Raw genomic sequence first — 27660 nt, 5'->3', positions numbered from 1 at the left:
TCCAGATAACAATTCAACCAACTGCACCCCATTTCTTTGGAACTCCTCCTGAGCTCATATATTCATCTAGCTCAGAGTCAGAACAGCCACCAGTATGCAAATTCTATGCAAAATTCTCCAATACTACCATTTTCTGTTGAAAACTCATGCTCATTTGCAAATAAAATTTTTTCTTCGGCTTCTCTTTTCCACAGTCAGGCAACTAGACTTCAACACTGCTTTTAATAGAGGTTTTTCTATCATAAGTATCCAACAAGCATCCATGACAAATGAAATGTTCAATTATCGGATGGACTTTGTACTGAAATGCTTGTCTTTGAGAGCAAAGATACTAAAGCACTCACACATGATAGATGCTCAATGAAAGTTGAATCTTACATGTAATTATTTGACAATTTTTTAACTTTAACCCCTGAATCCTGCTGAGGGTTCTAGGAGAAAATATCAAAGTTTAAAAGTATTGCTCCTGCAGTGCTAAACTGGCAACAAATTTAGATTAAGAAACAATACTTGACCAAACATAGAGCATACAAACTAATGTCAGCTTGAGGGCTTAAATGTGCAACTCAGACTAAACATACTGCAGAATCAAAGAGAAGGGCGCAGGTATCCTGGGATGGTCAGATATGGGTTTTCATTCGTCCATGATCTTTGGTTTGGTTTTGTCTTTTGAGCTAAGCAGACCTATGGAATGCCAGACATGGATGATGAGAGGACAGGAGTCGCAAAACTCACACAGACCTACCAGACCCAACTAGTCCAATAAAATTGAACTCACTTCATTTAACAACTAAAAAAAGGCATGAGTCTGTGTTTAGGAAGGACCTGGGAGAGCTAACTAGTACCTTCTGCTGGTGTGGCTTATCTTAGCCCATTCCAAAGAAACACTGGTTCCAGCTGTCCTATAGAGGCAGACAGGCAGCTTTCAGGGCCTAGCCACCTCCTTAAGTACCTGGCCTATCAACAGTCCTTGCACTAGCAAGCAAGGGCAAACAGCTTTCTAAGCTTTGAAGTTTTTATCTAGGGCTCTGAATGCCAACAGACAAATCAGCAAGAGCAGGTGAGCGGCATAATACCATGTGCAGGCAGGAACAGCAGGGATGGCAGGGACATGTCCAAGAGTAAATTTGGAGGAACCACCTTGGAGTTCAGGCTTAAATATTATTCTCTGCTGAGCCTAGGAAGGAAAAGTGAAAGGTAAAAAGGGACAGAAATCAAAGGAAAAGTTACTAGTTTGCAGCCTTCACCACTGGTTAAGACTCTAGTGACCGGGCCAGCTCCCTTTTCCTGACAGGCAGAGTAAACCACCAGTGTATTCAAATGGGACACACACGCCCCCACTGTGGGAAATAATCAGCTGAAAATAATCCTTGTGCCACACATTTGGAAGTAGCATAGCATTCTGGTGGCTTGGCTTGTCATGAATCCCATCCTTCAGAAGCAAGTTGGCCCATGAGGAAATCAAGTATCACAGGCTTGTTCTGTTCTCTGTGCGATGCATGTAAATGCCAGTTATTCATCAGGTGCCCTTTGCATAGTTACACCTCTCCTTGTTTAACCCTTCTTTATCCTTAAGCCATTCCTGTCTTCTTCCTTGCCTGGCTCTGATTTTGTCAATGAGAAGCCATGTCCTCTGAAGGCCTGAGGAGAAGGGATGCCCTGACTAGGTGAGGCTTGTTTTCTCCCTTGCCCGCCTCAGACTTCCTGTACCTGCCCCCCATGGCACCTTGGAGATGCAGCCGGGAGGTGGATAGTGTGGTTTCTAGCGAAGGCTATGAGCTGAATACATTATTGCTGCATCTTATTAGCAGCCTTCAGAACATCTTGCAACCCACATCATTGTGGATCTGAGAGATGAGGGCTATGGAGAATGAGAGCTGCGAACGGGAAGAGGGGTGCCTTGCAGTCAGTCCTGTTCCTGTGCTTAGCATCTAGGCCACAGGGAGGTTACTTTTTGTCTCTGATGGGAATTGTTGGCTTTCTTTAAATTGTGCTTATAAGTTTTACTCTCAAGAAGGCCACTGATTTTTTACCCCAAAGAAACTACATTCTTCACTACCTGCCCTAGCTACAGATGGTGACAACAGCTTTTTCTTCTTTGGCACCAACCTGGAACCTCCCCTGCCTGGTTTTGTGGTATTTGACAAGTTGGTCTGGTTTGCTCATCAGTCACATTTCTCATGATTTTCAAGAGCCCCCCCTTTCCTCTCTGACACATTTACTCACCACACCAGCATATGCCGTTAATATTCTTACCAGTATTTTTCATATGATATTGGAAGTGGCCCCTTCATGTCTCTACCCTAAAAAATCCAATGAATCTTCTAAAGCAATTTTAACGTTGTCTTGGAAATACGAAATTTCAAAACCAGAACCCTTTAAAGTTTTTCAATAAAAATCTAGCTCACAGAAGATTCTTTATACATATTTATAAATGCATTAACGAACTATGCCTTTCTGAGTAATTTTAATAGGAGTTATCTTTTGATCATGTTGGTTGAAGATATGTTCATGAGTCAAAGCTCAGAGCTCAGTAGACTCTTGAGCAGCTTCCCCAAAAAACTCAAAGACAAGGGAAGAGCTATTTGATGATTGGTGCTAATTATTATCGTATACTTTCATCTTGAACACATTACAATTGTTTCATACAGTAAGATAGATCATGGTGGGCATTCTGACTTAGTGATGCTTAGAGCACTAATTAAGAATTTAAGGACATTTACTCCTAATGTCTTTGTCATAAGTTATCAGAAAAGAGAAATGGAGAAAGTGATGGTCATTGAAGATTATACATATATATATATATATGTATACACACACACACACACACACATACACATATACATGTCAGTCAGACTCTTATGGCTGTCACAAATACCCGAGAGCAACAATTTAAGTTTAAGTAAGAATGATATATTTTAGCTCAGGGTTTCATAGGCTTCTTTCTATATGGTTATCTGGTTTCATTGACTTGAAGAAATGTCATGGTCAAAGTACATAACTGAGGAAAACTGTTCACTTCAGGGCAATGTCTAAACTTTGTAGCAAGGCAGATATGCTTGAATTTTGGATTGGTTGCTCAGTGTGAAGTCTAGTACCTATCAGTTCATTGGAGTACTTGAGAAAAGACTGTACTGACACTCTCCCGGGGCCGTTCTCCAGGAAGCCAGAAGACCAATGGGTGTCACTGTGGGATCCTTGAGAGGTCACTTTGCTTGGTGAGAGACTCTAGGTAAAAATAGAAGCCCCAATGTAGCCTCCTGGGCAAGTTATTTATTCATGAATTCTAAATTATTGAGGTCATTGAACAGTGTGCTATTTTTAACCTATGAGAGAAGAGTGAACATGGTGAACTGGGTTTTTCAGGGAGGCTGCATCTTCGTGGGGCAGAAGGAACATGGTGTAAAAAGTGACTACAAATGTGGGTACTTAGTGGTGACCTTAAGAAGCCTTCTGACTGTGGACAGATCTGCATCATTTACTGCCAGTCAGCCAGAAGAATGGGACCCACTGTAATTTGATGTTAAAATTGAAGTGATATCATGGTGTCAAGAACCAGGACCATTATGACATGAATAGGTCACAAGGAAATCTGAAGTCATGAGTAGACTGATGTTACTGTCTTGAAGTAAGTTTGTAATAAAATTTGTTCCCTTCTTTTTCTCTCTTCCTCTGTCCTTTCCTTCCTTCCCTCCCTCTCTTATGCGATGTCTTCTGTCAGGCTATGATAAAGCAAGAAGGACCTCAGCTAGGTACGGTGGAGCACATCTGTAATCCCAGCATTTAGAAGGGCAAGACAGGAAGATCTCAAGTTCAAGGCCAACATGGGCTGTACCAAAAGGCAAAAATAAGTGAATAAATAAATAAATAAATAAGCAAATAAATAAACCCTCAAATTCAACTTTTAATCTTGAATTCCACAGCCTTCAGAAATAAGTTTCTTTTCTTTTTTAAATTACCCAGTTTATATTATAATGTCCTGTTTTAGAAAATAGATAAAGACAAATCCTTTAGCAGGCTGGTCGGCACTATAGGAAGAAGTTTTCTCGTGTATAATTTTACAGTGTGCTAACAACGTTCTCTGCCACAAAATATTATGCCCACCTTTGCCATTCCTTCAGAGTTTAAATACTTGGTTTGCTCTTGGAAACAAATATTCCCTCGGAGACATCACACATGAAGGATTGGTGTATCAGCTGCCACCTTGGTATTGTCCCTGAGCACCATTGGGAGACAACGAGTAATGATTTATTGAGAGAAAAAGGTGGTGCAAATGGTGCTTGAGCTGTGGAGGGATAAGTTTGTAGTCAATGAAGAACCTGGCAGTGGAGGGAGAAACTGACAGAGTGCTTTCCCCCTGTAAAGGAAATTTTTGTCTTCTATATATTTTCAATACCTTACACTTACAGGAACTCACCAGATTTAATCAATACTTTGTACATACTCTGGGTTTGTTTAGCCTTGTATGGTTTAGCCTGGTTGTTCTTTCATTTAGTGTAATAATAATCTTTCTCCTTTTTCTTTGGTGCATTTATTGCTCAAGGTTCTCTATAGGAAAAGCATGGGGAGGTATTTATTAGAACAGCTTACATGCTACTCCAACAATGCCTGTCTGTAGGATGTCATACAGGTAAAGGCAGGTACCAGATAGAATGAGGCCTGTCATTGGACCAGAAGGAAACATGGGTCGGAGAAAAGTTTAAGAGAAGAGGAGGAAACTGGAACAGAAGGAGACTAGAGAGGAAGCTGCCGAGAGAACACGCAGGCAGATGTATAGATTCCACTCTGTACCTTTACAGGTTGTTATGAATGTTCTTAAGGGATGGATGTGTATAGGACTTTATATGTTTAGGTGGGCAATTATATCTTATCAATTGGATCAGAGGTTTTTGTGTTGTGTGTTCTTTCTTGTGGCGAATTAAGTTTAAGAGAGTTTGTGAAGTCTGGGACACTAAGCGGCCATGGAATTGAGATGTATATTTCTGACATGGTGGCAGCCTGCTTTGGGAACTAGATGGATAGAGAGATTGTTGCCAGACTCAGAGAGAGGCCATCGGCAATGTGATATGGGATAGAGCAAAGCGAGTGAGAGGCTTCGCTGACTGAGATTAACATATCCACCAGATATCATGGGGCAGAGCGGTGCAGGACCTAGTGCGGGGTAAAAGACACCATTTTCTTAAAAATAATTTTACAACAACAGCTGTCTAACAACAGAAAATCTGAGAAGTCAGTAGTTGTTCAGACCTCTAGGCTGGATGTCTCAGCTGCTCTTCGGTATAGTCTGGAATCCTAAAGAAGTAGATTCTAATGACAGTGAAGGAATGGAGTTGCCAGTGAGAGTGAATGGTCACAGAGAACAAGCTTCCTTCTTCTGTTGCCTTTATACAGGATGCCAGCAGAAGGCATGGTCCATATTACAGGTAAATCTTCCCACCTCAAAAAATCTGGATTGAAAGTGGTCTTTCCACTTCAAATGATTTAGTAAAGAAGAAATACCTCACAGATATACTCACACACTGGGATTTTAGTTAATTCTAGATGTAATCAAGTACTTAAGTAAGAGTAACCATCATGGTAGTGTCCTAAGCCAATTAATAGTTCTCTAATTTCTCACTGATATTCCTAATGTTGTGAGGTAGACTTTCCTACTCACCAGAGACTCTTTTACAGGTATAGGGTGACCTTTAGCTATCCTACAATAAACATGATCCTAACTGCAGATATGAGCATCCACATGTCCCAAAACATGGAATCAGAGGTTGGTAGCTCATAAAAGTAGGATGACTATAGAATTTCTGCTGGGAGAGTTGGGGTACCTCCTCTCCCACTTTCAGAGACAACAACATGGGATGAGGGACACCGCTTTGGCAAACTTCTGGATGTGTGATTCTTCTGCCGTCTTTGCCTGTGGAGCCTTGTGGCACCAGCATTGTGACTCATCCGCCTATTCTGTGTAGCTGTTCCATGCACTAAAGCCCAATTCTGCTTACATTAACAAGAGTTAGTATCTGTCAAGTGCCATGGCTTCTGATTTGACACATACAATTTTGGCTATATCATACTTCATAAACAGTAGTTGTTAATATTAATCAATTTAACTAAGTCTCTGAAGTAAAACAAGAATATCTGTTGTATAAATAAGGAAACCAGAATCAGAGAGAAGATGGTCTAATCTGTCTTTGATAACTCAGTTAAGTGCAAAGCTTGAATTCAAAGGCTGACTACCCCTAAACATATACATTGTGTCCTCTTCTCAGATATGCCTTTCCCCATGGATTTCCCTCCAGCACTGCTCCTCTATGTCTTCGTGCTTGGGTGTTCCCAGTCTGTAATGAACCATAGCATAGACCTGTTATCCCAGGCCTCAGGCCAGGTTACTTCACCAACTTACAAACCTAGGGTATTAGAAAGGTAGGTGCTTTCTCCCAAGAACCAAAGCCTTTGACTACAATTGTGAGAAACAAGTCCCCTTCATGTTTGCTTTCACTTGGCAGCTGTGAGAAGCCCTAATACTTGTTAACATAAGGAGGAAGCTCTGCTGTCAGCTGGGGAACAGCAAGATCCAAAGAAACATTGATAACCATCCAAGTAAATTTGCAGGCTGTTCCTTGTATGCAACAGCTGATGTTGAAATTCTGAGTAGATTCATTTCTTCCTATGCAGGAAACACATAGATGAGTAAGTACTGATGCCACTGGTGAGCATGGTTCCTGCAGCTCACTGTGCTCTTTGTCTTTCTCATCTTTATGTTGCTTTGCTTGTGACCTGGTGCTAAAAGCTAATTGGCATATAGGAGTTCATGCCATGCTCGCTGGGCAGTGGTCCCAAAGACCTGGCACTGATCTGCTCCCATTTGTTCCTTCTGGCTCTGTCAAAGCTTCCCTACAACTCAATTCCTTCTGCTAGTTGTGACCAGAATCATCATCCCCAGAGAAGGGACAAAGGTGTCTACGATTTATCTTCTTAGGTCACACATATACATACAGATTGGCTGGACTGTCCCAATAGGTAAAGCGCATTCCATACATAAACACTAGAGGACAACAAGGGAAGATGGTCATGTATTTGGCAGTAGGAGTTTGGATGAAGGCAGGAAAGGTTAAGTCAAGAGAGTAGAAGGACATTACTGAATCAGTACAACAGGAGCCCCATCTTGGCTTTTTTATTTATTTACTTATGTTAACTACAGGCAGTTGCTGTTAGCAATAAAAGAGCCCCAAAGCAAGAGTATGGATGTCTAACTGTGCCACTTGAGTGCGCACTGACAAGCTCTGTGTATATCTGAGTATATATAGGGAAATCCAAGGTCAGGAAAAGAGTAAAGAAAAGGAGGAAAGAATGAGGCGTGGTATAGAGTCATCCCTTGCTATGCAGGGGACACCAAAACCCAGCAATGCCTGAGTCCCTTGCATAAAATGCTACCACCTTTTCCTATGACCCACTATAGCTTCTGGTAGACTTTAAACCGTCTTTGGATACTTATACTTTACACAATGCAAACACTTGGTCAGTAGCTGATGTGCTTGCTGTATCATTGAGAGAGTAATAAAGACAACTCTACATTTGCCACAGATGCAGCTTTTGACCAGGTGTTGGTTGAATCCACCTGTGATACGGGGACCTGAGTGTCTGCACTGTATATTCTTCAGACTTTGCAAGCACTATAAAAAGCCTAAAAGAGCAAACTGATGTTAGGTGTGGTGGCATACGCCTATAATCCTAGCACTTGGGTAGCAGAGGCAGGCAGATCTCTATAAATTCAAAGGCAACCTCATCTACATAGGGAGTTCCAGGCTAGCCAGGGTTACATAGAGTAACACTGTCTCAAAACAAACAAATACCCCCAAAATCAAAATAGCAAACTGCCTATAATAGGTAACTAATACATAAGTGGACCCCAAAATATAGATTCCAGTGTTCTATGAAGTGAGTATTGACATCAAAAATGCTTGCAGCCAACACAAACAGGACTCTGGTTAAATTTACATGCGATTTCCTATTTACCTCCCTCATGTTCAGGAAGTTCAGCCTGGCAGTGATGGAGGCAGGGGAGAGCTGGACTCTTCCTATGTTTAGCCTATGTTTTACTATAACCAAATCACCGTTTCTGGGCTTGAGACGCTGAGTAGCTTTCAATAAGATGTCACTAAGGGATTGCTGGATCTCAGAAGAGCGTTTTGCAAAGCTGAAAATAATAATTTGTGCCTACTAGACAAAACTATAAGCCTTGTAATTTATAGGCCACTCTATAGAGTACTACAGAGTAGTTTGACCAGCCAGGAGGCAATATTTGGCCTCTATAAATTGGTGTTCTACACTAATGCATAAAATAAGGGAGACTCAAAAGGACCAAACCAGTTTCAAGCCATTTAACCACATTTTGGATGCAATGAATTTCTATTGAAATAAAAAAAAATTCATAATGCCTGGCATCCAATTTAAAATGGCCAGCCATTTGAAGGAGGACAATAAAAATAAATGTGGAGACAGAATCTCATTCAAAAGAAACTAAGGGCTGATGACAGGAGTATTAGAATGAGTTGACAAGGACACTAGAACAAATGAACTCTGTTTTACCTGCTTAAAATGATGGAGGGAGGGACAGGGGAGATGGTTCAGCATTTAAGAACACAGGGTGCTCATCCAAAAGACCCCATTCAATTCCCAGCACCTACATGTGAGCTCACAACTGTTTGTAATTCCAGTTCCAGGGGACCTGGCACTATCTTCTGGTCATATTTGAGATTAGAAAGTCTGACCATTATTTTGACTCTTAACTCTGGTTTATTCTTTGTGGTTTATGTGAGTTTGTTGTTGGTGGTGATAGTAGTGGTTTGTTGCTTTTTATTGTTTTTATGATAAAATACCGTGACAACAAGCAACCTAAGGAAGAAAGAGTTTATTTTACTTTATGGCTTTAGATAGAGAGTCCACAATGGCAGACCAGGCATGGCAGCCTGCACAGGAAGCTAAGAAATCACATTTCCACACACAGAAAGCAGAAAGAACTAACTTGAAGCCAGGTGAGGTTATGAGCTCTCAAAGCCTATGCCCTCCATACTCCCTCCAGCCAGGCTCCATTTCTTAAAGTTTCCATAGCCTCCCCAAACAACATCCTCAACCAGGGACCAAACAGTCTAATATGTGAGCTTGTCTTGGTCTGGTTCCACTCCATGTATACAGCTCTCTTGAAAAGATGTCTCACAGTTCTGGCATGACCATTTTGGTGTCACCACTACAACCCAGGCTTCACTTTCAAAGTTTTATGCCATAGCCTCTCCAGGTCTCTTGCCCTCTCAGGACCCTATTCTTGCAAAAATTTCAACACTGTCACACATTGCCTGGCCTCAGTGGTTCTCTGGAACTTCAGAGGAAGGGCCCATGATTCACCAACAGCTCCTTGCATTTTTCTTCCTCACTCAGCTGTTTATAATAAACCTGCCTCTTTGCTCAGTGGAATATAATGAAGGCACTGCGTTTCCAGGCTGCTGGTGTCCCTTCGTCATATTGAATGTCCCACTTGATCAATCTTAGACTTTCTGTACATGTGGCTGTCTATCCTTTCTTCATTCCATTGTTGTCCCAGTCAGGTCTGTCCACAAAGCTCAGTTGAGGCATGGGTGGATAGAGTAGAAAATCTCAATTTGGTTTAGTGTTTTGGATGTTTCAACAAATTAGTGAAATTCGTCTTATAATCTCCCTTGAGTATGTGGTTTGAACCTAGTAATAATATGTCACACTAGTAAGGATGTTTGCAGTAATCACATTACTCTCTCTGGACATGACACGGCCTCCTGAATATGACACATCTAAATGCTCTGGTCTCATGAGAGGTGAATGTTCAGGAAGGAGGGTGTGTGGCTCTAAGCATACAATTAGAGATAGGGACAACTTCGTTCATAAATGTCTTTGCTTCCTTTTTGGCTTGCTTTTTCCACAAAGAGCAGATTAATATTCACAGGCTATTAATATATTTATATTATCTTACCCAATGATGGAATTATAAAGTAATTTTGACTCCTAGTCAAACATGACTAGGATATGACCCTGTCCTAATGGAAGCTACCCTAATGGCTGCAGTGGTATTATTGTTATTGTAATGATCACATCCTAGTTTGACTTCTGTTACTGTGATGAAACACTGACCAGAAACAACTTGGGGGCTGGAAAGGTGGCCCAGTGGTCAAGAGCACTGGCTGTTCTTCCAGAGGAGCTGGATTGGGTCCTCAACATCCACATGTCAGTTCACAACTGTCTATAATTCCAGTACCAGAGGATTTGATGCCCTCTTCTGGCTTCTGTTGGCATCTGGTATTCATGTAGTGCACAGACATGCATGAAGGCAAAACATCTACACACATAGAAACAAATAAGTGATTTTTTAAAAAGTCGACTTGCAGAGGAGTTTATTTCAGAATATGCTTTCAAGACCCAATCCATCATTGAGCAAATTCAGGACAGGAACTCAAGGCTCAAGGCAGGAATCTGGAAACAGGCAGCGAGAAGTAAACCTACTAACTAGCTGACTCATTGACTCAAGCTTAGCTAGTTTTCTTATATATCTTATACTTGCTTAGGGATGGTGCCACCCATAGTGAGCTGGGACCTCTCACATCAATCATCAATCAAGACAGACTCTCACAGCTACAGACTAATCCAATCTGTAAAATTCCTTAATTGAAGCTCTCTCTTCACATACAATCTGAACTTGTGTCAAGTTGGCAGCAAAACTAACTAGGACAGATGATATTTTTTAATATGAGCATAATGGTAGCTATTGTTCATTATCTTCTATGGGAAAAACATCAATAAATGGACTAAATATTAACTTGACATTAGGCCAGACACTGAACTATATCTATTGTAATCTTCAAACAGCTGCAATGATGATCATTTTCTTTTTACAAACCAGGAAACTGAAGCCCAAGTAGACTTAACCAAGGTCGTAACAGCCTGTCTAATACCCAACCTTTCATTTTTCTCACTACAGCAGTATTTGTCTATCAGTAATTCCTCAAGACTAAGAAAGGAGCATAATAACAAGGAGAAAAGCTTACGTTTGGATCATATCACCCAGTAATCCATCTTAGACATTCGTGCCTTAAGCCTATCCATTCGCTGACGAGTTCCTTGATGAAGATGACAAAATGCAGGCTCTTTTTGTGTCTGTATGAAGAGCAGGTGGGGCCACATGAATAAGTGCTCATAGTAGTCCCTTAAGGCCTAGTCCTGAATGAATGAATACACTTGAGCAAAATCTTCTGTTTCATTGGCTTCTTGATAATCTCTTGGCCTTCAGATCTAGAAAATGGGCTGACTTAAAGCTTTCATGAAAAAGCCATGGGGGCATTTCCAGTTTTACTGTAAACAGATTCCTTGGAGGCCTAGAGATGGAATAACTTAAATGTGTTCTGCCTGACATTAGTATGGCTTACTCTTCAGATTTCCAGCCTTGGGTTCAGAAAGGGGATGCGTTAGGTTATAAAGTCAACCAGCAAGAAGCAATTCTACAACATAATTGCTTCTTATTGCAAAACCATCGTTTCATCCTTCAATCTCTGAATCATGAAGAAATAAACAAGACCAACGAGTAAGTACAGAAACATAGCCATTCTTGGCATACACGATGAGGGCTTATCATGACTAGAGAAAAATCCTTTCATTCCGTGGATTGTTTCTAAATATAATTGTGAATCACTTAATGACAGAGCAAGTTCTGAGAAATTAGTGGTCAGGCAATTGTGTCATTGTGAGAACAACATGAAGCATACTTATACCAGCATTGTTTTTTACTGCCAACTTGACATCAACTAGAGTCATGTGGGGAGATAAACCTCAACTGAAGAATTGCCTCTGTAAGATAGGCCTGTGGTCATGTGTGGGGCGTTTTCTTGATTGCTTGACATAAGAGGGCCAGGCCTACTGTGGACCTGGACTTAAGAAAAACAGCTGAATGTGAGCCAGAGAGAAGCTAGTGCCAGATTTCTCCATGGCTCCTGCCTGACTCCCAAACTCCTGCCGTGGCTTACCTTCATGAAGATTAGAACCTGTAAGCTAAAATAAGTTTTTTCCTCCTCCCCTGTTACTTTTGGTTATGCTTATTAGAGCAACAGAGTCAAACTAGAACAACCAACTAGTGTCACTACAATATTATTAAGAAACATAACCCTGTAAGAAGACCACTCTATATAGCCTGTTATGGACCAAAACACTTAGTTCTGTGAATGTACATGGCTGTCAGAATCAAGCACAAATGGGATGCTTGAAATCTCACAGTGGAAATGTTCCTTAGACATACAACTAGGGTTGGCCTCCAAGAAATTTCTTTCTAGCTCTTTTCACCAGCTTGTTAAATGGGGCATCATTGAAATACACGTATTCTTATGGCAATCAATATATTAACAAAAATTAGGAAAACCACTGTGGGGAGCCGAGGAACCCTTGAGTACATTTATGAGGAATAGAAAAATGAATGTGTATGTTTGACATGGCCATGGCCATGTCAAAGACCAATCCAGACCCATGGGAAAGTGGCAAAGCTTTCCCATTGAGGGAGGCTCAGAGGGATGGCAAAGCCTTCCTCTAGTCAAAGTCTGAATGGTGCCAGTGCATGCAAAAGCTAGCAGTTGCAGCTTCCTCCCGGATGCTTACAGACTGAAACTGCTGCCTAGAGAGATCTGCTAAGGACAGAAGCTGACCCTCCCATTACACTGTACGTAATAGAGAAGCTGAGGTTCTGAGCTGTTGCATAGTAGTAGGGGCTACCCTGCCAGAGAGTGCATAGCCCAGCTTTTCTGCATATGTGTCTGTCTTTCTGTCCATTTGTTCTTTTTTCATTCTCTTATATCCCCATTTGGGTAAGGACCTAAACAAGCAAACATGACACATAAATTTTAAACTTATTAGTTTGATCACAATTTCATATATTTATAAAGATATTGTTTCTGTATTACATGTTGTGAATGTGCTCTCATCGCCTTCTCAACAGTTCCTTAAGTAAGTGCATTCAGCGTTAGTTGACTGACAGCTATTTTGAGAGAATGCTAAACAACAGTAGATTCCCACCTTCCATTTGCCAAAATAAAACAGTTCATGCCACAAAGAACATCGCTGCAAGCAGCAGCAGCAGCAACAGCAGCAGCAGTAGCAGCAGCAACAGCAGCAGCAGTAGCAGCAGCAGCATTTCCAATGCACTAAAAGTATTCATGGCACAAATTCATTGGCAAACACAGGCTTCATTGCTTCAAGGAAATCAGAATCATTTTGCATTAGAAAAGAAACAATCTTTAAAAGTCAAATAGTGACAGATTATTAAGTATGTATTCCTTCTCCTTTCTGAGTTCTACTTGTCAGAAAGAGAAAGTATGTGAGGGAGACCCAATGAGTTTATTAGGTTTACAGTGTGGGTGAGTGGTCACTGGCAGGGGCCTGAGTGATCCTAGATCAGCTGCTATGGAAGATGTATACTCAGCATGGACAATAGCTTCCTCGTAGCTCTATCGATGAACTTCTACCCAACTAACCTTATCCAGTCTGTACATTCTGACCCTTCCCCCAAATTTCCTCTGCAATTAGGGTGGGATTGCATAGATGTGGCTAGAAAGAACGACTGAGTACTCAGATGAGTACCCACCCATTTCTATGCCTTTCCATGAAATTATGTTATGGTACCTGTTTTGCTGAGAGGACCACTTTCTGCAACATGTGATCACTGGATTCAGAGAAGCTCCAGTTAGTGGTGGAGGACAATAGAGGGAATACTGGCTCTAAATGGTTTGGGTTGAAAAAGGAAACACTACAGCAGCGCCTCAACTGCTCTGGACCCTAACTTAAGTAGCAGATAATAATGGTGATCCAATACACATATTCACATGCATGGAAATGAACTCCGTTTCTCCTACATTCAGGAGCGAAAATGTGAAGATTTTAGTGCAGAGTTAGACTGGATTCCAGTGTAGGGGGTGGAAAGTAAACTACCTCTAAGTCTTCATGATATCTTTGTCAAACCCTAACACACTTCTCAAATGACCAGTTTCTTCAACTGATCTCCTCATGCTAAGATAATGACCCTAACAAAGGTCATCAGAAGAGAATCCTGCATTTTCTCTCTGTTGAACCTACTAGTTCATCCACAACACTCTTGGCCTTCCTTCCCAAACTGTGTGCTACATAGAGATATTATGTGGACTCCTGTTACTCCAACAATGTGACTTTATACTTGTTCAACTCAGTATTATAGCCAGATTCCAGTGCTATAATCAGTAATGGGAAAAGACAGACGAACGACAGTAAACAGACTTGCTTTGTTTTGAGCACCAGACAGTCTTTAGAATAAGTTCACTCCTAATCTCTGCAACTGAGAAGAAACCAACGTGGAGTCTGGAGACCCCACCTGTCCTTGGGCCATTCTTTTGGAAAGCTGTTATGTTGGTTAAGAGAAGACTATCAAATGCTAACTCTTTCTTTTGATCAGATCTTGTCCCATCTGACGTTTCAGGCCATTGATTGCTTCCATTCCTCCTGGTCATTATCAATACTACATATCTTTGATATATGCTTAATTATGTCTTGGTTTTTCCTTAATTAAAAAAAAGCATAACTTCTGCCAGCACTGGTAGCACAGGCTTACAATCCCAATGATTTAGGAAGCTGACACAGGAAGATCACAACTTCAAGACGTGGCTGGCCAATAGAGCAAGAGCCTGCCTCAAAACAAAAGTCATAGGTAAGAGGCCATCCCAATGGCTCAGCAGGTAAAAGCTCTTGCCTGTGGTCCAGTGGATCTCTAGGACATACAGGGTAGAAGGACAGAACTTCCTCCAACAAGTTGTCCTCTGACCCTCACATAGCAGCTCTTTGCCCACATACATATACAAAATGAATAAATGTGTTTTTAGCAATAATTTTGAAATAGGAGGAGTCAGAGAGATGGCTCATCTGTTAAGAGGACTAACTGGTCTCCCAGAGGACCCAGGTTTGATTAACAACACTCACATCACAGCTTACAATTCTTTGAACACCAGTTTCAGGGAATTCCAAGTCCTCTTCTGACCTCTGCTGGTACCAGGCCTGCATGTGGTACACAGACACACATGTAAACCAAACATCCACACACAAAAATTATTAAAAGTCTGTATATGTAGCCTAGTGACATGTTTATTTAACTTGCACAAGACTGATGTAAACTAATCCTTAGTTCTGAGGGTGGTGACATCATGTCTTTGTTGATTCCACTTTCCCCTAGTTATTGGGTCCTTCCTTCGGATGATTTCTCTAGTGTAATGATTTTCAACCTTCCCAACTCTGTGCCCCTTTAATACAGTTCCTCCTGTTACAGTGACTCACAACCATAAAATTATTTTCATTGTTACTTCATAACTGTAATTTTGCTACTGTTATGAATGGGAAAGTGAATACCTGTATTTTTCAATGATCTTAAGCAACCCCTTTGAAAGTCATTCAACATGTGAAAGGAGTCTCGACCCACAGGTTAAGAAACACTCCTCTAGAACATTGCCACTTCTGATTACTTGAAATTGTTGCTAGTTTGCCTTCAACAACAACCACTGCACCCAAACACCCAAGTTATAGAAGTCACCAGTGACTTCTGTTCTGCTTAACCGAATGGAAAGTTTTCAGTACTTACCCTCTTCAATGTTTAACCAGCATTCAGGTTCAACCCAATTGCTCACTGCCTTCTTAAAACACTCACCTTGGCTTCCTTAGTAATGCACCAGTTTTCCTGACCTTGCTTCTTGTCTGTACCATTTTCTCTACTGGTTTAGCTGCCTCTGATTTCTTTTTTAACTATAAAAGGTTCATTTTTTTCTATTTATTTTGGTGTGTATTAATTGTACAAAATAATGAGCTCTGTTATTACACTTTCATACAAGTATGTAAGATATTTCAATCACTTTTTTCTCCTTCCATATCTACCTCAACCTTCTCTTTATACATTGGGAGACCTTTTCAAGAAATAATATATCAAGGAAAATATACCCCACAAAGTGTAAAGACAGAGATCTGTAGTCCTAGCTATTCAGCAAGCTCAAACAAGGGGATCACTTGATCTTAGCAGTTTAAGAATAGCCTGGGCATCATGTATATATGTATTCATACATTGCAATGTATACATATATGTTATATGCAAAATATATATTAAAAAGAAAAGAAAGATTTTAGTAACTTAGTTTTTAACCATCAAAGTAAATAGGAACTTTATTTACATACAGTAAATTCTTTTGCTTTTATCTCCAAAATGTATTTAATGTTACTCTTTCTATACTACAAATACCTACCAAGTTTGTCCAAGCCTCGTTCTGCAGACTACACACCTGAGAACAAATGCAAGATGAATCAAAATCATAAACTGACTTAAAACAGTGGGAGATGTTTTTTGGTAGTTTGTCTGTAGCTTAGTTTCATAGCTCTTGAATGTGAGCTTGCAGATGAGAACTTCCTCTTTGAATATCAAAGGTTGAATCCAGCTGGAGGCTAGGCCAAGCCTCTGTCAGACATCAGCTCTACTCTAAAATATTAATCCTCTTTTTTCATCCTTCTGTCCTTTAGTCCCAAATCTATTTCCCATACAGAAACAACACAAACACTTCCAAATTATGGTCTGTTTGAAATAGAAAATCATTTCCCATCAAGTTTCTAAACTCCTCAGCATGGCTCATGAGGCCTGGTTTGGTCACATCCAGTATGCTTCCAGCCACTCCTCCTGTCTGCAGCTCACCCCTTACTGCTCCCCAGCTGCTCTTGTTTGAGTTTCTTACAAGGGAAGTTCTTTTCCAGCCCAGGATCTTTGTAGATATTCTTCCTACCTCTGAGGCTCCTCCTCCCTTCACCAATAGAATTCCCACTTCTCTGCCCTTTGGGTGGCAAGGAAAGGGTTAATTCTTAAAGAAATCTATTTGATCCACTCACTCTCATTTCACCAATCTAAATTAAATTTCATTGCTCATATTCTATCGGCACCCTCTTTTCTCTATAATATACATTATAGCTTATACTCAGATAATTAATTTTTGTGTTTGTTTCTTTAATATCCCTTTTCCCAGGTCACTTTAAGTACCACGAAAGGAGGAACCAAATCACTACTGGAAACGTTAGCAAATGCTCATTAAGTTTTAAATGAATGAATACGAAATATATTGACAAATAATTTAAATTTTATGTTAAATGTTGACAAACTTAAACTTTGTCTCTTCCCATCTAAAGCTTTCTCACAGCCACAGTCCACCTATAAAGTGACGAACTTGTTATTAGGATCAACCACTGATGTGCCAGAGTGGACTCGTGAAGGCTTCAGCTTCCTGATTCTGGGTATTACTTCCAATTTCAATTTCGCACTTAGTGACATCATTTGAGAGCAGATACTATAGAACAAGGCTTCTCATTTGGAAGGATAATGTACCAGCCTAGCAGCTGCTTCTAGTACAAAACAACATCTTATTATAATGAAGCCACTATAAAAATTAAGTCATATTCCCTGTCCACCAGAGTCTAAGTTAAGGAATGTGACATAGAGAGAATTCAGGAGAAGGATACTACTGCCTGTGAGTAGTGGTCAGGACAGGACAAGATCAATGTGAGCCAATGTAGGTAACAATGGGGACATTCAGAGGGTGTGGCCTATGGTACTTGTTGGATGGAAAGACCCCTAAAGCTGAAAAGAATACAGAGGATCATCTTGACGGAGAACCAGGGAAGATCAGGCCTGATCAGGAGCTGAGTCTACGCAACTGGGATGGAAATAGAGAGAGGGGGAAACAAGAAAAATCACAGGGGAAAGAAGTGGAGGAGAAGGAGGAGGAAGAGAAGAAGGAAGTAGAGAAGGACAAGGAGGAAGAGGAAGGTCTTAGTTGGAAAGAGTTCCTCTTGAGATTTCAATGTTGTTTTGATAAATTGAATCATGCATTTTTTTAAAATGAAGTATCCAGAACATTTTGAATTCTTAAAGACAATTTTTGATGAAGTATTGAAAAAGTAATGTTTCTCTGTTTCTCAGATTTGTCTCCCTTAACTATCTCCTTGACTCTGTGTATATCTCCACCATGCCATCCCAGTCATGTCTCTAAATTGCTAGATAATCAGTTGATCGACACTTTCCCTCATCTCTAGCTCTGTTTCCTTATCTGCGGAACATGGCAGCCTAACTTGATCATCTCTGAGTTGCTCTGTGGCTCAGAGGATGTACTCAGAATGAAAGAGTTAGGCATGTGCATAATGTCTCTCAGAAAAAGTATCTTAGAAAAAGGAAAGCCCCATGAGGAAATGTTCCCTTCTATGAGCTGAGAATATCCAGTGGTTCTGAAAGGGTAAAGAAAGGACAGTTGCTATCATGTTGAGTCAGTTTCTGTCTATCAAAAGGAAAGATTTAACTTCTAAGAATGGCGGGAGATCTCCAGGGTGTTCTCGTAGCCGTTAAGTAAATCCAGTGACCACTTGGCAGGGAAGCAAGGCCACTATTTTTGAATCAACAGGAAAAGAGCAGAGCATCAGGGGTAGAAGCTTGATTTATCCTGTGGCCAGAGTGCATGAAGTTGACTGAAGAAATTAATCGAATCAGACTTGGTAAAGCTGAAGCTGCCTTGTATACCCTGTGCCTAGAAGCCTTGTCAGAGCTGGTTCTACCATCCACCCTGATTTAGGACACAAGCTCGCTCCTTTGCCTCTTCCGCACAGTCTAACTATAGGCATCTAAATTCTCTGTGGTATCTGTTTAAATATCACTATTTAATAGAATACAAGGATTTGCTAGTGCCAGTTGTGGCAAAATCTCTCAAAGGTACCTGCTGTCAGACACTCAAGTATCCACAGGTAAGACTAGCACAGTGTTCGTGGGCCCTCTTCCCCGTCTCTCTCCATGCCTCTCCCTTATCCCTCCAGGCAAGAGCAGCTGCTGCCCGATTAGCTGTTGAGCCTACTCATCTCAAAGCTACCCTGAATCCTCAAGGACAGCAGGAAGCCAGCCTGACATCCCAGTGCTTCCACAGCACAGCCCAGTTTCAGTGGCACTGCTGTGGGCAGCTATGCTGACCACTCACTCTGAGAGAGGCAAGGTAACCACAGAGGCTGTGGCCATGAGAAAGATGAAAGTCACCACAATGCTTCATGTTTTCCTCTTTCAGTAGGAAAATGGTACTCAGGGTGACTCTGTTCACTGTTTATTTAATGACTCTGCACCCACGGTAGAAAAGACAGTGAGGTGAGCCAAAGAAATCAGAACGCCATTTTTGAATTTGAACAGTTCACAATCCAACGTGTAATATTCTATATAGTAAATGCATTTGCTGAAGCAGGATCAATGGCCACATGGGAATATGCACAGGTTGCTATGGGAGCCCAGGAGAAGGATCCTAGACAAGACAGAATTGTCAGGTATGCTACACTGTAAGGAATGTACAAGAGTCAAAGCAACTTAGAGTGCCAGGTCCTGTTACAGCTGTCAGATCATGTATGATTTCATAATACAAAAATATATTCAAAAAATGCACTGTCATATGATATCACTGAATGTCACGGAATGTACTAATCCAAACCTAGATGGTATAGCATTTTACACACAATAGCCTTCTGTTCCATTGACTATGATGAACGAGAGAGAAAGAGACAGAGAGAGACAGAGAGAGAGAGAGAGAGAGAGAGAGAGAGAGAGAGAGAGAGAGAGAGAGAATGATGTAATCAAGAAGCACAGTGACCACACATGGATGCTGAGGTCAATGCACTGCAGTGCACTGTCTTAGACTATACTTATTTAGCAGGAAGAATATCCTCTAAAATGATGCCTGAAGATATAAAATAGCAAATACATAAGCTAGCAACATGGTCATTTGCTACCAAGAATTAAGTCATGTATAAAACTTCATGTGCTATAATTTTGGGTGAGTACATCTGTCTACATCAGCATCTCCATAAATCCATGAGTACAGCATTGTGCTAGCAATTAGCTATGCAAATACAGACTAATATAGGTCACACAGCAAAAACATGCAAAGGCAAGTGATGTAAGCTAACGTCATTGTAGGAGATGGCAAGGTAAGGGGCTAAACATTCAAAACCTTTGGTCTCAGGTTCTTCTAATAAGTTTTACAATAGTAAACACATGTGGAAAACTAAAGAATAAGTGAACATGGTTGCTCACCTAGCTAAGGATGAAACATCGCTCAACACATACCATTTCCAAGAGCTAATGTCATAGCAAATCTTCAGGGCGATAGTGTGGTATATGATGTCTTCCAAATAGGAATGACCATACAAGATCCCTCGGGATGAGAGGGACTCTCGATATGAGTTGTGGAGAGCAGCACTCCTGTATAGCATCAGGAATACAGCTTCATAGGAGGGAAGGCACAAAGCATGGTGGCATATGGTAGGAAAGTACCAGGAGAGAAATAAATTAAGATGCTGTGTAAATAAGCAAATAGTATTTTAATACTGGCATTCAAGAGAAATGTTTACCTGAGACAGTATTGTCTGCAAAAATACAAGCTGAGTAAGCAAATAAGAAATGCATAGTGCTTATAACAAAAGTTCACTGCTGGTCAGTGTTAATCCTCCAGATCAGGATAGTAAGATTATTTTCATGTATTTTTTTCTGATTTTCCACCTTTAATATTCTAGATTGCCTCTCCAGTCCCTAGAGTAGATCCAGGCTGCAGACTGAGAATGAAGATCAATTGAGAAGCTTTTGCCTGGACTCCCAGCAATGAGTGTCCAGTGATACTAAGCTATCGTGCTCTGAAGCATTCTACACTCTAAGGAGAAGGCAGTAATCCCGTTGAAAAGCACTTCAAACAGTATATAAATCCATTACCCACCTGTTTCTGATAAGGCAAAGACTCTGGTAAGGCTGAGAAAGGTGAAGCTGACAGAACAAGTTAGAAGCTTGTATTCAGTGGGCATGCTGAAGATCTCAGACCTCTGTGAGGAATGTCTTCCAAACGGCAAGAGAGTCAGTACAGAACATGGCTCACATAAGTGGGTATCAGGAGAAAATGGCAGAAGGCCTCTCCTGCAGCACCACAGCTGTCTCTGGAAGAGTCTAGTTTACTAGTTAGGCGCTTGAAAAAAAAAAGTAAGGTCTTCCCTGGCGGTAAATGATGGACTCAGTTCAGATTTTGTCTCCCACTGTTGAGAAACTAGGGAGAAGGGGGAAAAAGCGGGTCATCTCATAAGAGGAAGTAGCTGCAGAGAGGCATGTGAAGGCCACACAATGAAAGTAGCCATGCAAGGAAGACAGCATTTAGCAGCCCCATCGCACAGCTAAGTGCCTTTACACATCAAGTCACGTCACTGGAAAAGTAGAATTGCAGAACCATGTCCAATAATGTTCAGACTTAGAAAATAGAATTTGTTTCAGGCTGAAGACATTAGCAAGTTCAGGAAAGAAGTAATACAGCCTCTGCCCCAGGAATACATAGCAGCACTGTCTCAAAATGACTCATGCTAATTGATTCTTGACCAAGGAATTTGGAAACTGGATAGATTGCAATCACGACGAGTGGGTTTATTAGCCCTAATTTAAAAGCAGAGATGGGAACAAGAGTGTTTGTTTTCCTCTTACAAGTGAGGGAAGTTAATGCTTGTATAAGTAAGCTTAAGAGGCTGAAGGAGCCTGCCTCAGACCCTCCCTCATTCCTCTCTGGATCAGCCTGCGAACACACCCCACAGAGCATGGACAGCTTGCCCTGCCCCTCCACCAAACCTGCAAGCCTGTTGCTGCCTTGACTGCCCTTAGAGCTGAATTTCTATCCAGAGGCAAACTAAGGAACCATTTCACACACACACACACACACACACACACACACACACACACACACACACACACACACACATCAGTGTCCTCCAAGTCCTGCTGGCTATGCTTTAGGTGACATTTGTACTTCCACCTGCCTCTCTCTTTTCCTCCAAATGAACGGTTCCTGAACTCAAAGTGGTGGCAGGGTGCTATTCTTTATCCAAAAGCCAGACTTAAAATGTTTGAGAATGTAATCAAATATAGTAGAGTTAAATTGAATTTGCCAAATAACTCCAAAGTCTATTTCTTTTCTGATCTAAAGCCAGCGTATCCTTACGTAATGTCTAGCATCAGCTCCCTGCAGATGCAATACCCTGTAATAGCGTTCTACAGAAATGTCCACGGCACTTAACTCCGGCTTTTATTCAGCACGTTTTTTCACATTCTTTTTTTATTGATGTTCCTTGACAATTTCATATGCGTGTGCAATACATTCTGATTATTAGCCTCTTCCGCCCTGTATTATCTCCCTCCCATCTCCGTCACCTTCCGTGTTCCCTGAGAATCTCTTCTCCACACTCACGACTGGATTGCTTTGGGACCCCCTAGGAGCTCAACCAGGGCCGACTCTGTGACCACAGCTTTGTAGCTGTCCACTGGAACCTGGTGAGTTCACCAGTGTGTACACAACTGAAGGCAGTGATGCCACCCTCCCCCCCTTCTATAATCTGTCAGCAACCAACAGTTCACCTACAAAGGCCCTGAACCCCTCCCCTACTCGTGGCCGACGGTTGGCCTGGACAATTTCATGCTGGCCCAGTGCTAGTAGTTCAGCTGCTTTACTTGATGGTTGCCTCAGCCATGTCCTGCCTAGAAGATGGGCTGTCACGGCAGGCGCTCTCCCCTCTCTCTCAGCTCTTACAAGGTTTTCACGCCCTCCTTTGGCAATGTTTCCTGAGCCTCAGAGGGGTGGAATAAACATCCTATCTGAGGGCTAAGCACCCAGTCAGCACTTATTTTTTTTAACATCTTGGGCACCTGAACTATTGTTCGTTTTAAAGTAATTTTTAAATTTAAATTAAATTTTCTTTAACTGACAGATGAAAAATGTAAACTATACATATTAATGGATTAATGGTGTGCGATGTGATGTTCCTAAATGTGCGTGTTTTGTACGATTTTTAAATCACGTCAAATATACCCATCTATTCAAACATTACTTATTTGTGGTAAAACAATATAAATAACAAAATAAATAAAACAATATAAATAACAATATCAGTAACACCACACACACACACACAGACACACACGCACATGCACACAGACATGTGCATGCACACACATCAATCACCCCACTATGTAATAGCATATCAGAACCTTTTCCTCATGGCTATAACTTGGTAACCAAAGATTAGCCCCTTCTCAGCCCTCCTTTGCTCTACTCCATATTCATTCATTGGTCGATGAACTCTAACTATCCATTTCTTGGCTGTTGTGAATAAAGCTACCGTAAGCATAGATGTGTTACACAGCACATGCTCCAAGTGGTTATTCTAACTGTATGGATGTCTGTCGAGGTATGTAGAACTTGGTTCTAGGGAATTTAAGTGTGCTGGGTTTTTATTAGTTTTTTTATAATAAAGTTTATAAAATTTATTTTTGAAAAATCATGTGAGTTCAGAAGCTTCTCCAGCATATTGATTTTATTTCTTTCCAGCAGTGAGACTGCTGGATCAAGTGGTAGTTCTATTTTAAGTCTAAAGAATGACCACATTGTTTTTCAATATCTAGTTCAAATCTCACCCAAATGCCCGGGCGCTTCTGAAACATTCTGCTGACTCCTCACCCAAGAATCCTCCCTACTTTCTTTCTCCACAGAGTCCTAGTTTTCATTAGTTCTTAGGTGGCCAAAGATCAGTGTCATTTGTGAACCTTGGCTATTTTGTCCAAACACTAAAGACCCATTTCCCTTCTAAATGATCACTTAAAGAACAAAATACAGAAAGAGTGCAAAGGCTCGGGAAACACCTCTTTCTAACCCCAGATACTCTGAGAACACCAATAAAAACGTATTCGTGTGGGGTATGGTGGTACACATCTCTAACCACCACTCAGCAGCAGAATGAGGCAGAAAAAGTGAAGTGAGTTCCAGATCAGCCTGGGCTACAGAGTCGGTCCAACCAAGTCCAGCCTGGACTATATAGCTAGACCCCTGTTTAACAAAAACAAAATCAGCCGTTAACCAATGAAGCAAGAGAAAACAAACAAAACCCAGAAAACTCCTTAACACCAGTTTTGTTTTATGAAGAATATTTAACTTTAATCATATCCGCCCCCATCGTGTACCTGTGTGTGTGTGTGTGTGTGTGTGTGTGTGTGTGTGTGTGTGTCTGTGTGTGTGTGTGTGTAGATAAGTGCTGGACCACTGAGCTACATCCCTAGCCAGTCCTGCCTTTATACTTTTAAAGATATTTCACTTTGCTGGTCCTTGTCCAAAGTTGGGTTCTGTTCTGAGAAGATGGAATTGGACAAGGACGAGCGTGTTTATTTGAATATTTTGGCGGTTTCTGTTCCTTAAGAGGTTCCTACGTAGTGGATGTTCACATTCCTGCTTCGATTTAATATCCTTGACTTTTTTCACACATTCTAGGAAAACAAGTGATCATCTTCTGACACCTGACAGTCTTGTCTCCAGCACATTCCATGACACCAGTTTGCTTAGGTCACGCTTTTCTTAATGTAAATGCAAATGGCAAAGCTGCAGTCAAGGAGTGACCTTTGCCCCCCTTGTTTTGCAAGTTGATTTTAAATATTTTCTCCCCTGCATTGCTCTGTTACTTTTAGTCCTTCCACCTTTGTCCAGATTGGCGTTCCAACACTGTCTTCTTGTCTCTTTTTTGACCCTTGCTTCACAGATCTGAGTTTCGAAGTATGATTTTCAAACGCACAGATGCACTACACTGGGCAGCCTACTATAATAGGCACACTGGCCTTATCATTTATGAAGCAATGGATTAGCAGAAGGGCTTCTACTCTACTTTATGGTCTAGTCATTCAGGCTCCATGGCTAATATGTATAGAATTCAGACCAGAAACATCCTTGAATGGGATGGAATGGTGTTGGAACATCCTCCAATGTATGTATGTATGTATGTATGTATGTATGTATGTATGTATGTATGTATCCTCTGTATGTGCAGCTGCTTACACATCAACTTTGGTCATCAGACTATGCACACTACCAAGTGCATAGGTAGTGCTCCAGGATTTGCTGAGCTGGGACATGGGCAGTTGATAATTACCAGGCACTCTTCATGCGCACCTTCCCCTCAGTGATGCTGATCAATTGGGCAACTTTCCAAGCTCTGGGTAGTGGGTCTTAGCAAAGGAAGAGAAGGAGCTCTCACTGATTTCTTTCTGCTCTAGTTGGTACTGAGTGTTGCAGACACTAACCAGGACTGAACATGGGACTCCCTGGCTCAGATCTTACGGGTGATCACTGGAAATCTCCATGTGCCTGAACACTGATGGTTTGTTCTGCTGGCATGTGCTCAGTTTCTATATAAAGCAACAGATGTTTTGTTTTTGCCTCTTTCCTCTCTGTCCGTGGCTCAGAATGTGGGTGATATTAACCAACTGTGACAGGTTTCAGGTTTTTATTTATAGCAATGGAGACTGTTTTCCTGCATTTGGAGATTTCTGGGCCTCTGAGACTGAGATTTTGTGAATCCTCAGCTTAAAATTCTAAAGAATAGGAGCTCTAGAAGTCTGAAGTTTCTAAAAGTTAAGCGCTGTGGTGAGAGGGGAGTATACTGAAGGGAACCAACTGGAATTGTATTCTTTCACTAAGGCAAAAATACATAATGGCTTAGGTGGTACTGTGAAGTTTTAATTACAGAAATATGTACATTGCTATAGTAGATGATCTCTTACTTGGCACATAATCAAAACCACTCACAAGGTTGAAAGGTTCATGTAGCGAGATCAAAATGCTGACTACTTTGGTCATTTATTTCAGCCAATATCTACCTAAATAGGCACTTGTCCATCTATCTCCATTTCGAAGTGTTTATCCAAAATAAATGTAGCAGATCTTATACAAATACATCAGCACCAACATGCCAAGACACTTTATGTCATAGCCAAGATGTAGAAACAAAACATTCATCAGATGAATGAATAAAATTGTGGCATGTGTGATTAATGAAATGCCAAGTGAGACCAAATTATTGATAGAGTTTACAGGTCAAAATAAGCATGGCATCTGGAGTGATGGCTGCTTGCAGAGCTCTTGCTGCACAAACATTTGGACCTAGTTTAGATCCCCAGTGCCCATGTTAAAAACCAAGCATAGCAGTGTGCTTCTGTAATCCTCGCGCTGAGAAGGCAGGCAAGAGAATCCCTGCAGCTTGCTGGCTAGCTAGGCTAGCTGCATGGTGTGTTTCAGGTTCAGTGAGAGACTCTGTCTCAAAAGGGCGACGGGACCAATAGAGGACAATATGTGCAATTAACCTCTGTCCTCCACATGCATGTATGCCCACACACACACACACACACACACACACACACACACACACACACCCTCAAACACACATGCACACACACAGGGGGTGTCGAGTGAAAAAAATCTATCAAAGCAGAATATTCAGTGCATATTTGGATTTATGTAAAACTCTAGGAAATACAAATTAAATAATTTTCTTACAGAGACTGAAAATGGGGCTATGTTTTTAATTTTAGTTCCGTTGTGTTTATTGTTGGTATTGAGAGGAATCAGGTCATTTTTTTTTATACCTATGACAGTCATAGGAGGGTTCTGTTTTGGTTTGGTTTTGAGATTCCATATGTTCTATTTCAACAATAAAATGTTCTTCAATTAAAGACAGTTGCTTTCTTACCATTTGCTGTGACTCTTATTTGCTCTTCTTTCCCGCTGGGATTTCCAGAACTACTACGAATGTTCCTGGTAACAGCCGCCTTCCCTGTTGTCTTCCTGATCTCATGAGGAAAGCAGTTCTTCTTTCACCACTGTGATGCCCCCTGCAGACATTCCGCACATGATCTTTATGAAGCACATCAAGGCCCCTCTGGTTATATTTTTCTGATTGGTTTTTGTCATGAAGGAGTGTTGAATTTATCAAATACTGTTTGTAGGTTAATCACTTCTCTATAGAGCTGTTTGATATTTAACTCCTGCTCTCTCTGGCTCTGACAATTTTCCACCTCCCGCTTCCATGATTTTCCTGAGCCTTAGGATAGGAATTGTGTTGCAGATGTACCGATCTGGGTTGAGCAGTCCACAGTCACTTCTGTGCTGATTTCAACCAGTTGGAATAGTTGCATCTGTTGTAAGAAGAAGCTTCTTTAATGGGGGGACAGAGCTACACTTATCTGTGGCTACAGATACGTATTATATTGTGGATACCAGTGTAAGTATTCAGAATGAAGTTAGGAATCATATGGGATAAGAAGATGGCAACAGTAGGCCTATGACCTCTCTAGCAGTTTGTAGTTACACTAGGCATGACTGCCCAACTACTCAGCAGGCCTTCCATCCGGTTAGACAGCAGTTGGTCACCCTAAAATAAAAGCACCACTACCGCCCCACTGAAGACATCTTGCCTGGCTGGTGATTGCTGCGGTTGGTAGGCTTTAAAGCTTGGTGAGACTATTGCTTGCTTTTCTCCCTTGGCAGCTTCCATAGCACTTTATGAACATATTTCTTACATGAACTTAATATTTAAACCAGCAACGTGACCTTGGGTTAAGTAGATTGATCTTCATACTGTGGGTGGGCCTCGTTCAGTCAGCCAAGGCCTTGCTGTGAAGAGACTGTCTTCAGAAAAAGAATTCTCTCTGTGAGTAACTTTCTCATTAAATGCAGCTTTTTCCTGAGTTTCTAGCCCTTC

The 27660-nt window shown here is 41.2% G+C and overlaps 1 long non-coding RNA gene across 2 annotated transcripts in view; it reads right to left on the bottom strand.

Annotated features, from left to right (window-relative positions):
* Nucleotides 1-203: 203 nt before the first annotated feature.
* LOC103691860 (uncharacterized) overlaps nt 204-27660 on the bottom strand; it is a 105132-nt gene continuing 77675 nt past the window's right edge. For both annotated transcript variants that reach the window (XR_010064870.1, XR_010064871.1), the window contains one exon: nt 204-27094. This is a non-coding gene — a long non-coding RNA (uncharacterized LOC103691860). The remainder of the gene's footprint in view (nt 27095-27660) is intronic.

Source organism: Rattus norvegicus, chromosome 3 (assembly GCF_036323735.1).
Source record: "Rattus norvegicus strain BN/NHsdMcwi chromosome 3, GRCr8, whole genome shotgun sequence".
Taxonomy (NCBI): domain Eukaryota; kingdom Metazoa; phylum Chordata; class Mammalia; order Rodentia; family Muridae; genus Rattus; species Rattus norvegicus.
This window is presented reverse-complemented; position numbering and strand designations above follow the sequence as displayed.